The sequence below is a fragment of the Lonchura striata genome, chromosome 9 (genome assembly GCF_046129695.1).
Source record: "Lonchura striata isolate bLonStr1 chromosome 9, bLonStr1.mat, whole genome shotgun sequence".
Lineage (NCBI taxonomy): Eukaryota > Metazoa > Chordata > Aves > Passeriformes > Estrildidae > Lonchura > Lonchura striata.
In genome coordinates this window covers 16924059-16941487 of record NC_134611.1, presented here as the reverse complement: position 1 = coordinate 16941487, position 17429 = coordinate 16924059, and the positions used below count along the sequence as shown (strand labels likewise).

Genomic DNA, 17429 nt, shown 5'->3' with positions numbered 1-17429 from the left:
AATAGAATAGAGAACTGATCAACTTATCAATTATTTCACATGACAGTGATTTTATGTATTATTGTTGACATTTCTGTTAGTATCCTAAAAAGGCCCTAAAAGAACAGCATCTCTGAATCAAAATTCTGCCTGCAATACTGGCCTATTAGCTGAGGGTAGAGAAAAAAATCAAAAATTCTGTTGCACTGATTGGCAAGAAGAATATAGCATTATGTTTTTTCCAGCCAAGCTCGATAAAATTTCTGGCAATGCTTATACTATATGTGGTTTGGACCTCTTCATAAAGGTAGCTAAGTACAATTTGCAAAATACCTATTTAGTTGTCATAGATATGTCCAGTTCTGCCTTAAAAGCAAGCTAGCAGCAAGGGAGAGAAAAAATTCAGTTCCACATCATCAGGAGATACAGAATTTTTTTTTGCTGCCCTAAGCAAATATAGTTGCCCTTGAATGAAACATGTCAGTTAAGCTTGAGTCCACTGCTTGACCAGTGCATCCATGTAGATCATTTATCAATATATGCTTCTCTTTTCATGTTGACAGGAAAAATCTCATTTATTCATGTCTAACTTGTGTTAGAAGGAGAGTGTAGGTTAAAAAAGAACTCTGAAATATGTTTTTTTTTTTTACGTATCTCTACATATGTAAATATGGCAAGAGATTTGTTTTACCTGAGCAGCTGGACTTTACTGAACAATCTTGCACAGAAGTATATTGTTCTTTCTATTGGGATGGACCAAGGCAGAATTTTGGCCTGTGGAAGAAAAGCAATGCACTTTCTTTTTGTTTTTGATGTGCCTCCAATGGTACTTCATATGCCAGAAAAATATCCTTTAAATAGCAGTCTTCTTCACTTTCCATGCTTGGCATTGACATTGTTTTCTTTATGAGGTAAAGTGTAGAAAGATACAACACAGTCTTAGCATGGCTTAGCAAGAGAGTGGTGCCAGATTTAGACTTTGTTTATGACATAGTTCTTCTATGAATATGCAAGCAAAAATCAAAAGACTCTCCAGCTTGTGAAAAGGAATTCATTATGAAACCCCACAACAAACCTAATGAGAACTTTAACGATTCCTTATTCAAACATTATATTAGAGGGCAAAAGAGTAGAAGAGATGAATCAGTTGCCTTACTAATGTATGAAATAATGGAGACAGAAGCTACATTCATGTGTATGGAGAACATGAGAATATTTTGGAATATTGGTGTGGACATTTTAGTTTATTAAGCTTTCTGCAGGTTATTAAAAAGGAGTCAGTATAGGGCTGTTTGAAAGAGCCTTTCACCTCCAAAAGTTTCTTTGCTAAAGATAATAGAAGACTCAGACACCTAGACAGTAATTTTTTAAAATTAACCACCATCTAGAGAAGAGAGAATTTTCCAGAGACAGCATTTTACTATTGCTGTTACAGACTTCACTAAATTTGGCCTGGACATTTTGCCCCTAGACATTCAGTAATTGAAATGACCAATAGAGACTATGGCCATAGCTTTGAAAAAACCTGTGTTGCCTACTTGTAATTCATTGCTGGTTGCTTAGCTTCCCCTAAAAGTCAACTCCTCATTTACAGTTGATATAAGTCTTTCTCTAAAGGCTGAAGAAAAGGTAATGTGAGTTATGAACCTGCTTTTCAGGACACAGAAAAAAGTCTTCTTCAAGACCTCACGGAATTGGTTGGTGCTGTTTTCCATCATGGGAAGCAACTACCCCGGGCTCTGAGAGAGGAAGGAGGTCATGTGAGTGCTTCTCAATCTATTTCAGACAAAATGAGCTGGGTTAGCTCATACTCACCTTCAACAGTCCATTAAGCTTTCCCAGTTCATTTTGTCTGTAATGCAAAGGAATGTGTACACAAACTCCTCCACAAACAGAGCTTGGAGAATGGCAGCTTCTGGTGGAATAAGGTGACAGACCAAAGGGGAAAAACCATTTTCCATTGCTTCCTCAGGAATGCTTTCCCATGAAGTCTAAGTTAAATCAGGCAGACCGTCACCTTTCATGCAAGGCAAGTTAAAGACTGGCGCAATGAGATAGTTTTGTAAAGACTGGCACTTGGTGGAGAAACATTTAGAAAAGTCTATAGTTAACCCACAACCATTTTAAACAAGAGCTGATAATGAAAACTTTAGAAAAACAAAAAGTGAATGCTTAATTAAAAATCTTACTTGCACCTTAATATGTGTATAGGAAAACAGGTGGATCTCTATGTGATTTACTAAAAGATATATTTGAAAGTAAATGCCCTTGAAAAAAACCAAATATTTAATTACAGTAAATTAATGCAAATAAATTACAAATGTCAAGATTCACTGGAAAAAAATCAATAAAATCTCTGACATTCTTAAAAAAATTCATGGAATAGCTGAGAACAATGGATGTAATCACTGCACACTTTCAAAGACTGAAAGAAGACAGGGAATAAAACCACAGAAAATTATTGGGAGAGACAAAGACAGAGAGCACATTCTTGACCACAACATTACAAAACAATGATGTTTGATGGTACAAAAGTGGCTTCAGAATCTTTGGACAGAGCCATATATAAGCATTTAATCTCAAAATCAGGCTGGAAAACATCTGTTATTTCACAAGAATTGTAAACCTATAGTTTTGTCTAATAGAACACTAAGGCCTGCATTTAACTTTTATCAGATTAATCATTCCATACCCTCTCACCTTAGAGCAAATTAAATGCTTCAGTTGTGGCATTTCAGGACCTATAAGCCAAATATGTAGACTCCTCAGGACCAAATATATTATTGGGAGGGGAGCACTAATTTTGAGATATTGCAACATACACCATGTCATCTTCTCTTTTCAGTTACAAATTTATGTCTTCTGATGTGAGAGAATGAGGTATGGAAATAGATAAGGAAAGGAATATGACACTGAAAGCCTAACTGGTTTAGCTTAAAATTCAGCAGTGCCTACTGCTTTGCTGAAGGAATGTAACCTGCTGGTGACAGCAATCATGACTTGACAGAGGATCAATCACAAGAGTTACAAGTGCTTTGCCCTTTTTCTGATATGTGACAGTTTTGGAAAACAGCATCCTAGATAATCCCTTGTGGAACAGCTTTCTGGATTATCTCTAGTGACCCTAGTTTTCCTACACAAACATAAATGTGCTTCATATTATTAGCCCCAGTTAGGATAATAGCCTTGGTAACAAAGAAGTGCAGAAGAACTGGGGAGCTTTTCTGTGCTTGACAGATACAAAAGACACCTTGAACAAACATAGTAAACCAACAACAACAACAAAAGTGTAAAGCTACCTGCAGCTGCACTGTGCAGCTCTGGTGGGAACTGACTGTTGAGGAGTTTAATTCACTGTGAGGAGTTTAATTCACTCCTTGCATTTCTTCTGTTTTTAGCCAGTAGAATTTTAATGAAATAGTCAGTTTAGTTTCCTTCCAAAATTCACACATTAATTTAAAATTGGAATACCACAGCTATGAGCCAGACCTCTTTTACTTGGCCAGTGTTCATCCTGTAACTATGTAAGTGGCTCTTGCATTAGTAAAGTCTTCCATGCCCAAAGACTAGGAGAAGATTTGGAAGATTAGGATGCACAAAGTTTTGAAAGGATTTTCCAAGTCTGATATTTGCACCTGTGTAACTAGCAAAGGACAAAGTTTAGCCCTTAATATTATTTTATCCTGGCAGCATTTTAATATATCCTGGTTTGATTTTGCATCAATTCCTAGCTCCTTAACAGTTTTAAATATGGTTGTGACTTACAGCTGGGGTCACTGAACAACATTAGCTAAACATCCAGAGTGTGATATTTTATTACAGTTAAGCTTTTTGAAAAGCCAAGAGGAATCTGTGAAGAAAATACTAGAGATGGAATTTTTAAAGTCTATATGGCTGCAAAGTCATATTTCTTATTTACATATATTTTAAGGATATTGATTCCAATGAAGAAATGCACCCACAAAAAGAAACCCAAGTGAAAGGCTAATGTGTAAATTGCTTTAAAAACTGTAGTTGCTGTAATTACATGGAGCATTTTACAAGCAACTAGGGACTGCTTTGGATAGATGACTGAAATTTAATCAGTATCTGGCACAGACTGCCTTTCTTTCACACCTCACATTTCTGAAGTACTATTCCACGGGAACCTGCTAGAATTGTGAGCCTTTGTTATCGCATTTATCTCTCTATGCTGCTTCCAAAAAAGTGACTTTCCCAGATCTCCCAGAAGATATGGATCTGGGTCCTTTTTCAGGAGCATATGTCTTTCTTTTCATTTTTGGGCAAAGTTCTTTCCACTACCCAGGCTCAGGTTTGTAATCACCTGGAACTTTATATATGAAAGATAGGAAATATTGTTAATGCTGCTACCTGACACTACAAGATAAAGGAAACATGCGCAGCTCCTTGTACTCACAGGACATAAACACTTGTGCTAAGCCTTTTATTAAATACAACTTATTTCTTTTCCAGGTTTTATTTTATTAATTGTGTTAGTTGTCATGAAACTGTCAGTTAAAGAAAGGGGGCTACCAATAGTCTATGCCTTTTAAAGTCAGAAGGAAACAGAAAATAATTAGGTATGGTAAATGTGAAAATTGATCTATCTGAAGAGTGTGCAGTTTACAAGCAAAAAATCAATAAGTTTACACCATACAGATTAAAATAATGTATCAATATTTTAAATGATCCAAGATGTAAAGGTCTGAAAGTCTAAATAGAATTCCTGATGATTACTTCTATTAAACTCCTAAGTATTGGAAGATATACAATGACTGTCTAGATTCATTACTATATTATCTGCTTTGTAGAAAAATAATAACCTTGCTGCTTGTTTGTAAAATACTCATTACTATGCCTAATATACTCTGTTCCTGGAGTAAATTAAAGCATTTCCTTCTTTGGTACTATTCTTTCCCTTAAGTTGGATTCTTTAAGGGGATTCTTTGAGAAATACAGGGACTATTCTGTGACATCTGAGTTCTGGAGATCAATTTATAGCTGTTAAAGATCATGAAGAATTGCCCATTAAAACAGTTACTATTTGACAAATAACAACATTTGTGTTTAGCTTGGATATTTATCAACCAGACAGAGCACTTATTCCTGACGCCTGAATGAAATTCTGCATGAACAAACTTATTAATCAGTTATGATCTGTTTTAAACCACCTGTCTTATTTAAATAGAAACTACCAATGTGCACTTTTGCATACATTAATACTGCACTCCTGATCTGATGGCACTGGAATGTGCCTGTGTTGAGATGTCACAGCCATGGGCCAAAGTACCTACAGTAAAAGCTCTGTTATAGAAATCCTGTTTTCCTTTTCTTGAGAAATGCTTGCACTCTATTTTGATCTAAAATTAGGGATCTGGTGGATTCTATATGTTGCATTTAGCCTTATAAAACCTCAGATCGTGGCTGTATTTGCTCACACACAGCGGCTGCTCTGTGTCACTGAAGTCAGTGGGGAAGCTGCTACTGAAGCCATTAGCTTTTCAGAGGATGGAAACTCATTCAAAAGAACACCTCATATTTTAAAGTTCTAAACTAAAAACAGGCTTTGGTAAATTTCTTAGTTATTTGTGAGCAAAAACTTTCTTTTAAGCAAAACATTTTGTCAAAATCAAAGGTGTTCCAAGCAGCTTAGTTATTGAATACACAGGGAAATAAAAAGAAAGCTTTGCATAGGTCCCAGGTACAAAGAGTCTACTATTTTCTAGTAAGGATCAGCTTAAATAAAATAAAGAGGTATGGATAAGACAAAAGTTTCTAAGGAAAGCTTTGTGGTTCATCATCCTACTTAATTTCTTTGAGGATTATGTAGGAGTTGTTAAATGGTGTGGATTTCTGTTCAAATTGAACACAGTATGAGACTATTTAATTTCTGTTTACTGTTCAAACTACTACAGGTATAGCATATATTTTAACAGCAAATGATGAATTTGGCCCCTCCATTTTATTTTATGTATTCTGCATGCAGTATCAGGTCTGTTTCTTAAGGACAGGTTCAAAATCCACGGAACTTGTTTCAAAAAGGAATGAATAATTATAATCTGTGGTTTTTATCCATGAATAATTATAATCTGTGTTTACAGAGTATTTATTTTTCAAAGCTGTATACAAATATTAACAAAACAATCATCACAACATCCTTGTGTGTCATATTTTACATATAGCAAAATAAGAAAAAAAATATAAAATATAGTGCCTAGCACTTTAGTCGTATAACTGGGGTGTCAAGCTACTAAAGTAATGCAAATAACAATAATGGTATGGGAGAAACCTTTCAAGTTTGAGTCTCTAACTGGCTTGATTTTCATAGGTTTAGACTTCTGAGAACTCACAACTTCCTTTGAAGTCAATTGAAAATGTGAATGTCAGCACACATTAAAATCAGACCACTAATTTGGATGCTTAAACATTAAATTTAAATTTGCAACTTTAAGTTTGGAAAAATTCACCTAGGTGACTTTTCCAAAGGTACCAGTGTTAGACCTAGGAGAGTCTTGATTTTCAATACCTTTTTTTTATAGAGATTCCTGCACAGAAACAATGGGCTAAGAAAATCACAATATGGTAGATCTGTGCAGCTAAAGGAAGTTGGAGTGGGCAGGGAATGCTGCATCATAGTCCAGATATTGCAAGGACAAGAGAACCTTCCCTTCTTCCCAGAGCAGCCTAATGACAAAAATAGCTGAGGCCACACTGCCTCATGGAGAGGACACTGAAGAAGTCTGGTCATTTCATATAAACTCCTCCTCTCACCTGCATCTATGTTACCTCCTACCATATTTCACAAAACTGGCTGAAAATAGCTGTGGCCACAAAACTCCTGGGAATTAGCTTTGTTTATACTTTTTAGGAATTACGCACCAAATCATCCTGTCCAGTGTCCCAAGGTCAGTTCTTCAGCTTCAGACGAGCATGAGGAATTAATCTCAATTCTAGTTGTGACTGTGCAGCTGTTACTGAGAAGGGACACTGTGAGGAGCATCTTCCTCATCAGCTGACAGCCACAGGACATGGTTACATTACAGAATGAAAGTTCCTTTATCTGTATAATTTCTTAGGCTTGATAAGGCAGCCAAAGTTCTCTTCTGTGTTAGGTCTGCAGCAAGATTCAATAACTAATGACTTGAACATATAGTGAGCTCCTAATATTGAAATAAGGGGTGGAGTTGGTGAATTCTGTCTAGTGCCAGCTCTCCATGTAATATTTCTCAGGATATATCTACCTTAGTAAGAAACTGACTCAACTAAAGTCAGTTTTAATGTGAATCACCAACACTGAGAGCCCAACATACATGTCATGTGTTTGAATATGGGCTAGTTGTGGCTTGTTCCTGTGGTTTGAATGTCCACGACTGCTCATGTCCCACCAGAGGCATTCCTGAAACACATCTTCTAGCTCAGAGATGTCCAGAAGGAACAAGACTATTTTGTCTCTGGGCTGCAGCTCTGTTTTGGAAGGCTGTGGGTATTTCCTTCAAGAGTGCACTTGTAATTTATGTGCCCCCTCATGGAGGTACAACCTCCATGCTGGTTCTGTGCCTTGGTACCTCCAAGGCCAGCACACATCAGTTTGCCCATAGTAGACCTCTGTAAGGTGGGAAGTAGTCAAATACATCTGGCTTAGAAACCTATGAAGGGGAAGTAATGGAGGTTGGGAGTTAAAGTACGCTAAGCCAGGTTATTACAAAGAACTGTTTCATCCTTTTAATGACCAGGAGCAGATCCTACAATCTCACATAGTAAGCCCCAGCTGAAAGTCCTACTCGTACACAGCTGACTTTCAAAGGATGGAATAACAGAATGAAACTATGGCTGTACTAAACTTGCATAAAATGTAAATAATATTGTAAATAAAGAAAGTTCTCTATGGTTCAGTGTCTTTTCATTTCATTTTGTGAGAGAATGAGGCATATGAACGTCAGAAAAGTGTCAGCTTGTATTGTGATGCTTGCAGCTTTAATTATGAGCAACTCCAATTCTCTTATGTTTACAGAAGGGAGATCACCTACATGTTATTTAAAAATCACTGGGTGTAAGTTTATAGTGGTAACAGGCAAGTCTAATTTTCTTTCATACTTAGGATTTAATAGGTACAGAATGCTGCCCAAGGGAAAAAAAAATGAACAAGTAGTAACTTGATATTTATTCTACATAGACGTGAAGAAAGCTCACAGAAATACACAAGGTCTGAAACATAGACATGTATACCTATTTTAATTGTAATGTTGATTTTCTAATAGACCATTTGGCTATGGTAGAGCTTGAAATAGTTGCAATAATTTCCAGACAAAAAGAAAAAACACTCCAAAACCAACTCCAATGGCAAAAAAAAACCCAACCAAACAAAAACAACAAAAAAAAGCCCAAACCAACCGTTTGGAAAAACTTATGGTGGAGTCATAAAAATTGCACCAAGTTTATACAGTCCAAAGTTGAGAATATAGTGTATATATATATATATATATATATATATATATCAATATATAATTGATACTGTCTTTCCTAGGCCAGATTCTTTTGTAAGTAGAGTCTTGTATTTCTGATATTTCTTGTCTATGCTGGAGAATATCTGTGTAGAATCCTCAGATGGTTTCTAGTGCAGATTCTGCCAATTTGACGCAGCATATAGTGTAAAAAATAGAGCAGTGGTGGAAATCATAAAATTTTAGCCCTCCTGGTCATCTCATGTCTGCAGACACAAGAATATAAACCCTCTTACTATTTTTCATTTTTTGCACTGGCCATGCAGTCAATGATGGTGATTTATCCATGGACACATGGAAAGTATGTGGCAGAATCAACATGTGGAGCACAAGCTTATCCTTGCCCTCAGTTCAGGCTCACTTGCACTCGGACCTCTTCCTGACACTAGATTATGAAAGCCTGACTCATCAGGCTCAATCATAGCTAAAACCTATATGAAACAAACCATTAATTTAAATTAACTTCTCTATTTTTACAGTGGATAACTTTTATTCCATTGATATTTATATGCATAGAAAATGTATTTGGTTCCTCAGTTCTTTTTTCACATTAGACTTGTCATTTGTGTCACATTTTAAGCCAAATTAAATTATAAAAATACTCAGTTATGTAACTACTAACACCATAGAATTTCTTCTTATTACAGATACAAACAAGGAGTATATTGGAAAAAAAAACTGTGAATCTCATTTCTGATCCTAATGAAGCAAGTAACCCATTATACCAAGGTTAATTTGTTGACTCATGATTTCCACTTATCCAATGATATACTGAATCATATGAACAAACCTCTACATCTAATCAGTTTTTTTATTGAATCCTGACCTTTTGTGCACCTTCTTCTTGATTATGAATGACAGTGACCTTTATCTAATTTAAAAAACACATACTGATGCAAAAATATGCAAAGTACACATGTAAATTCTAAATTAAGATGAAGATGTGCATAATCTTCCAGAGAGAAATTGCTTTAGAGAGAGATGTTTATATTAGCACCAATTGAGGGTATATGGGGAGAAAAAGTGAATTAGTCAGAACTCAGATGGTTTTGGAGGAACAGCTGCAGAGATACTGAGGACTGTTTAGATTTTCTCTGCTTCTATTTAGAATCCTGAAATGTCAATATAAATATCAATTTTTATTATGCTATTCAGCTTTTATGGCATTCATGAAATGATCAAAATGGAACAAAGTCAGATAAAACACCTTTTCACCTAAGGTTTGACAAACTGTACCTCAGTATTCCATTTATGTTTCACTCAAAATACATAGTAGTAATTTTCTACAACACAAAATCTGGGTCAAATTCACAATATCATAAAAGCTGTCTGGTTCACTTTGCCATTTACTTCATTAGGAAGGAATGGTATGAGCATCATATGGAGATGATCTTTTTAGTGCAGGATATAATTAGGAATTGCTGTAAATGCTGAAAAATAAATAAACAAATTTAAGAGGAGTGAGTCTTGGGGAAAAAAGAACTCCCTAACTTTCATTTTGTTTTTTTTCTACTCATCACTAATGGGTCTGCACTTAAATTACTACAGATGAACGCACCATGGGCACGGTCTGAACCACTGTGTAATCCTATAATCTATTCTCTCTTTTCACAAGTCATTCCATCCTCTGAATTGCTGTGAATCTAAGTTATAGATCAGCAGCTTTGTTCTAGCCTCTGTATTAAAAAATATGTGAAAAAAATATATACAGAAAATTTGCAAAACTCAGTGTAAAGACTGTCAAAGCACAAATCTAACACATTCCTCTGAGATGCTCCAGCCAAACAGTACCTGGCATTAGCATGTACTTTCATGATTAACAACAGGGGGTTGTCAGACTGCTATTTCTGAAATAAACAGATTTATCCTGACAGATAATCAGCAGTTTGCACTACCTAATACATATTATCATCCACCACTGACATCATTACATTAAAAGCACACTTAGTATAATCTTTTGTATGAAATTAAACAGGTTTTATGATACATTTTTGGTGTTTTTTTGCGGTGGATAGAGGGAAGCCTGGTGAAGAGACTGCAAGGTTAGAGAAAACATCCATAGCAAACAACACAGAGAAGATCCCCAGAAATGGCGTGCTGTATTTGTTTTTTCACAATGTATTAATGTAATTTCTAGATAAATTAAACCCAAAAATTCTGACTGTAAACCATGTCTTGGACTTTTAAGCAGTCCTCTATAATGTCCTTGGCTGTCCCCCATGTTACCTCAATACTCTCCAGTGTCCTTCTGTCTTCCATCCTTCTAGGTTTACATGAAATCCTGCCATATAGCATGAACTTGTGAAACATTTTTGATCTTTTCACTTATAGACATATTTTTGGGGCTGGCTGATGGACTTTGGGGAACCATTGAGCAATGCCTGCAGTTTTCTAGCAGGCTCAACACTTATCAACTTTTGGACATCTCTTTGTTGACCATCTCTGCCTCCCTTCAGAAAGGAGGCACCAGGTTACACATTTCTCACTGGACAGGTGAAACAGAAACTTTTGAATCTATGGAGAAAATATGGAACAAAGGAAATATGGAATATAGGATGCCTGTGGATCCTCCCTTCCAACCTGCCTGCTCACTCACCTAGCTGTTTCTGCAGTGATCAAGTTTGTACTCAACACAGACAATGAAATTTTCATAAGAAAAACTAAATATACATTCCCTATGTGTGTGTGTGTGTATAGGTCTGTGTATATGTATGTATATGTAATATATGTACCCTCCTCCCGGTAAACAATTCTTGCCTCAGCTCTAAGGGTAATGGGAATATTATACTTTCAGGTTCACTGGAGAAAATACTGAAACTTCTTTTCTTTTTTAAATCTTAGGTTGCCAACTGACATTATGCTGTCACAATTCTGTGAACTCAGGTAACACAGCCATAACAAACATGAGGAGCAAAAATTGCATGGGGACTGTTACTTGACTTTAACAAGTATTTCATCTTCTTCCTTAGAGCACAATTTCTAAGTCATAGACTTTTCTGCAGGGGCAAGTCAGATATCAAAGTCCTGGCTCCAGAGGCCTTTTGTGACTAGCCTTATTTCTCCAGAGACAGAACCTGTATCTGTCCCTCAGTCCTTTGTCTCACATGGAATAATTTTTTTCTTTTCTGCCTTCATCCTTCATAACTTGGCAGGAAGAGAAGTAAGAAAGTGTCTAGTGAGTGAGAGATTTTTATCCATTCACACTCATGCATTTTTACATGTTATTCCCCCTAATGATGAAAAGCCAACCAGCCCCACTACTAAAAGAGCAGAATAAAACAGTGGGAAGGATGAAGTTCCTTATGTGATGAGTGTAACCTTTAAGCAAAGAAGTGGTAGCATCACACCCTTTAAATGCATCTTAATTCCTTTGTATTCTTTGTGTCCTATAAAACCTAGCTTTTGACAAATATGTATGTATTGATTAACAATCTTTTATCCTCCTTTTCCCCTATATTCTCCTCCGAAACCTTTCAGTTTCAGTTGTTAAAACTAATGCAGAATTTTGCCACAGGCCTTTTGCCCCAGGTAAGATGGACAAAAATGCAACATCTGATACCCTGATGTGGAATGGAGAAATAAATATTAAGCTAACCAAGTGATTTCAGTGGTTTATTTTGTTTTCATTTTTAAAAGTGTTGAATTTCTACTGACCCATATTCTGTGTATTTCTTGTATTCAGTGATTTTTGAGGTTGCTTAGATTTTCATTTGCATTAGATATTTTGTGTCCAAAGGTCAAATGAGTTTTGCTTTTGAGTCATATGCCTATTGGCTGCATTTCTAATACTTAATCTTTTCACACTGAGAAAAATAAAAAAAGTGGGAGGCAGTTCAAGCTATCCCAAATAAACAGACAGAAGTAAAGCAACAATTACTTTTCCTATGTGGACTGCTCTTGCTCATTTCTCCTCAAGAGATAACACTCACTGACATAATGTCAGATAACCATGTTCAGTGTTTCACAGACTTGCCATTTAAAGATTCATTTCCACTCCACTTATTTTCTTTTTATCAGCTTCTCTTTTGGTGCATTTCATCTGTGAAAATTTTCATGTTGACTCTGAGGACAGGTATTTGGGAGAGAGGGAAGCAAAAGGGTTCAACTTAAAACACCTCTAGAAATTATAAAGAGAGTAAGATAGGACAAAAAAATAAGAAGTTCTCATGAGAATAGTTGTTTGCATAAAATTCTCAACTCTTGCTAAAGCTTCAGTGCAGTTGCTGGGGAAGATGGATATATAAAGCCTCAGGTTCACTTCAGTCATTACCAAGCATTTTACATCTGCTGAAGAATTCCAAATATATTAAAGCTTGTCAATCCAAATCTTTAGACTAAAATAAATAAACAGAACCCAACCAACCAAATAAACAAATAAATAACTAAGTAAAGAGCAACTTCAAAGGCTGTCAGTAGGCAAGTTATAGATCTGATTCAGCTTTTAACCCCTAGAGGTATAAGCACACTTTATCTGCAAAAGATATGCAATATCTATACTCTGCAATATTACGTTTTAATAATCTGCAGCACAAGGCAATAATAAAAAAGGAGAATATGATATAATTGTGTACGTAATTTGATGAGAAGCTGTGGGGAACATAGTCTTTATATGCAATTATAGAAAATACTAATAACAAATCCTCGAGGACTTTGTTGACAATTAAATTTCCTATTTTTAGCCATGAGTTTTCTCAAAAGCTCTACAAGTTGCTTTTTAGGATTCCCATTTCTTCCCCCTCTCTAGAATTCTTTTTAAAGCGTTGTTTAGCTTAGGATTGTAAACAAGGCTTTCAAGAAGTTGGGTGGAACTTAATAACAATCTTAAAGCATTCTTTTAAGATGGTAAAACCAGGAGAAAAGAGCCTGATAGGAGTGAGAGCCCTGCATTATATACAGCTATGAGGTTTGCTGTGTCCCATGGACTGCTGCAAGGCATGCTACAGGAGAGACTCTGGAAACCTTTCTAGAAGAGAGTTTTGGCTGAGTTACTGTAGCAATGTCAAGTTTGCAGAGGCAGAGGAAGAAATCAAACCAAAGGGAAAATGAAATTGGCTGCAGAAAGTCTCTGACAATCTTCTCTAGAAAACTCCATAGCATTAATTAGCCTGAAATGAAACACGGGGTCTCTCTCCTTTGAGAGTTTGCTGAAGAAACACTCAGAGGCCTTAATAATATCTCATCTCAACCTGGTTTCATCTCATTTATTTTAGTGTATCAAAGAATTAAACTGCGTTATGTCAGGTAAGCCTGGTGAACTTAAAGGAAACTTGAGTACATAATTTGGAAGTAACTGTATGAAATGTGAAATGCTGCTGATGACTCACTAAGGACCACTTTTGTCCCTGTGAGACAGTGGGCATTGGGTAAAAGATGGAAAAGAATCAGGAAATAGCTGTCTGCTCCAACAGTATTTTAATCCACTTACAAAAAATCTTCCTTGGAAAGCCTTTTCCATATCTCCAGTGGTGACTCATCTAATCTCATCTCTGTATATTGCTAAACTCCACAGGGATCACCTTTACTTTCCAACTTTACCGTGGCCAGAGATTCAGTCAGACAAAAGATCCTTAATGTCTTTCCTGAAGTTCAGCTCACTTCTCTAAAATGCATTTCCCCTCTCTTTCACAAAATGAAAGAAGTAGTTTTTTTCCCCTTCTTTTTTGCTTTCTATTCTTTTTTTTTTTTTCTTCTGAGGAGGCAGGATGCCAGTATCAAATGCCTCTTTTCTGAAAATCAAAATTTATTTGTGTGGAGCAAGTTGAGTTTTTGGGAAGAATATATTTCTTTTTTCCTGTCTAAAAAATATTGTTAAATTTTACTTTTAAAACTCGTGTATCACAAATATATGTTTGTTCCTCCACATTATATATATATATATATGCTTGTTCTCTCCAACATAAATTTATTCAAAAACTCTACACTTGAAAGAGTTAAAAAAAAATTCTAATTACAGGATAAGAAAGAAAGGTCAGACTCCACTTACATCATTGTGAAGGGCTTTTATTACACACTGCTATAAAACATATTTCTTTTTTTCAGTTGCCATCCTCACAGGCTAACCTGCATACCAATAGGATCTCCAAAATGCCATGAAGCAGAAGATATTTATCTGTGAAATTCTATGTACAGTAACCTTACAAATGCCAGAGAAAGAAAGATTGCCCTCTGCACAGTAATACTTGTGTAGATGTCTCCTTTATGCTAACAATGACAAGGCTCTCTAGGTTTGCACTGTACTCCGAAATCAGAATGCATTTTTTGTTCAAGAAGCAGACTGTATATCAAAGAGAAAATATGCACATTTTAGGCACTGAAATACTTAATATAGTGAGCAAATACTCTCCTGAAGCACTTTTAGTAAAAATATCTAATCCAGAAACATAAAATGAAAATGTATGACTCAAGTGTTCTTGAAGAAATTAGACAGGATATGTTTGGGAATATCTCTCTGTCCTGGCTGGTTAACTAAATCTTCATTTTGAACTCTGTTTGAAGCCTCACAGAACTGTTATATGATTAACTTGACTATGTTAGATAGCAAGTTATCCAAAAGCAAGTTGGCTCCAAATCTAATTGCTGTCATTTTTTAAATCCAGCTGTGCAAAACAACAAACAAGAACTTTACTTTGGGACAAGTACAAGTCAGAAAAATTCTAATTTTTGCAATATATTAGTCTTCAAATCCATTACTTGTGATTTAACACACCTAAAGTTGTTTATATAGCTATTTATATAACTATTTTCAGCCCTAAATTCTGACAATGTATTCAAAGAAAAATACATTAATAAATGCAAGATTTTATGTCTGCTTTCATAAAACCAGTGTGTGCTGTCAGATGCATTAGTTCAATATTTCAAGTCATGTATGCTTAAAATTAGACTATAACTAATGACTTAGTGAGACTTTCCTTTTCTTAGGGAGTTTTTTTAGGAATCTCATTCAAATAGTTGTTTTAGAGTTGCACTTTGTTTGCAGAGCAAGCACTGCCTGTCCAACCTTTCTAAACAACAAATATTAACAGAGAATAGTGAGGGTTCCATTTCATCACTTCTGCTGGTAATTCTACTAACTATGTTTATCTTGTGGTCTAAATTTATGACAGGCCCATTTGCAGTGAGGCCTGGAGTTTCCTTGTTTACAACACTGCAAAGTAAAAGGTGACCCTTTTATTTTTGTTTAAAACCTTTCAACAGTTTGTTCTGCTCCAGAGATAGCACCTTATTAAGGTTTCAGGCCAGAAAGCTCTCTTGTTTTCTTTTGTGGGGGTACAGTTCATTTCATTTACTTACACAGACATTAGAAAACATTTTTAAAACAGCATACAAACTTGGCTGCAGATTACATTTGTAGATTAGGAAGCTTCTGCACTCGGATCCTACCTGCCATTATGTAAAGGAAAAGAGAACAGGGGGGTAGAGGATACATAGCTGGCTAAATAAACAGTAAATGAGCTGTTTAAACAGTTGTATCTATACACACAAGTAATAAAAGCATCAGGCACCTGGTGCAAATCTATTAGGACCTAATTCTGACAACAATATACATCATTATAGTGGGATCTGATAAAGAGCAAACACTGGAGGCATTACATGTCTTTAGAAGAATCAGACTTCCTACCTTAGCAAGAGTGATAGAAGGTAAGTCCCCCTTTAAAGAAAGTTGTAAGTAAAGCCAGGCAGCAGTTGCAGTGAATTGAGTCCTTTCAGTCACTGTATACATGCAGTAGTTCTGCAATAAGGGAAAAATATAATGGGAGGAGCAGCTGTGAACGAGTGACCTCCTGAAGCTGAGTTCTCTTTGTGAATCGAGCACTGGGAGCCAGTGCCTCTGATTTGCATGGATTATCTCCACTTCAACAGATACATTTAAACGAACTGGCACGGGGGCACAGGGATAGAAGACAAAAAAAAGATAAAACAGGGAGAGAGAGAGGGAAAAAAGGAAGGAGCCGGTGGCGAGCGGAGGAGCGCGGGGAGCGGAGCGCGGCGGGCGAGCGGCGAGCGGGCGCTCGGCTGGGCGCGCTGGCGGCGGCGCGGCCGGCGGAGCCACAGCTCCCTCTTCATGCCGCAGCCGAAAGAGAGCGGAGCTGTCCTCGCCGCCGAGTTTAACACACAGCCCCCACCCCCGCCCCTGCTCCCCCAGCCTGTGATGGCCCATTCGATCAGATTTCTATAAACACTTAATAACTCAGCCTGACGCGCACCCAGGGTTTTGGACTGCAAGCCTAAATGATTATAAATCTGGTAAACCCCGCGAAACGATTTGAAACGCAGAAGTGTTTTGAACGTAGGAACTTGTACAAGTGGGGATGGGTTATTTCCAAGTGTGCCATGGCGGATTTATCATTTGTGAGTGTACAGGTGCCTTTAAAATAGTTAAGGGATGGCAGCGTTCAGAGCATGCTGTGCGGGAAGATCCCTAACAGGGCGGCGGTGTGTGTTCCAGCCGCTGGTTTCAATGTTATCTAAAAATCTATCAAGACAAAAGAGAGACAAAAAATTTGCATTCAACCACTTCAGAATTTCTCCCTTATTACCATAAATACCATAAACATTACCTGTTGCACACTCCTGATTTGATTTAAATGCAGTACTTAAGCTGATTAGAGAAATATGAGAGTATGTTCAACCCTCTTGAACCTGCATCCAATCCAAGAGGATCCTGAAATAAACTTTGTTTCTTTTGTTCAGAATATTTAAAATAAGTTATTTGTACACAATAGTGTAGGATTTTGTGAACCTCTGCATGGATTCATTCTGCTCAGAAATTAGACCAAAAGTCATGAAAAGTAGTAGAATGACTGGTCATGTGTTCTTTCATGAACATCCTAAAACAGGAATGGGTGCAATTGCATTCTTTGAGAATTATTCATTGGTGAGATTTGGTGGGACAAAATGACTTGTATTAGCACTCAAAAGACTCAAATGTTGCCTTGTAAGATGCATGTC

At 36.5% G+C, this 17429-nt stretch overlaps 1 long non-coding RNA gene across 1 annotated transcript in view; it reads right to left on the bottom strand.

The window, feature by feature from the left end:
* LOC144246762 (uncharacterized) overlaps window positions 1-16424 on the bottom strand; it is a 211453-nt gene extending 195029 nt beyond the window's left edge. Inside the window, exon 1 of the long non-coding RNA XR_013340456.1 lies at window positions 16099-16424. This is a non-coding gene — a long non-coding RNA (uncharacterized LOC144246762). The remainder of the gene's footprint in view (window positions 1-16098) is intronic.
* Window positions 16425-17429: the final 1005 nt, after the last annotated feature.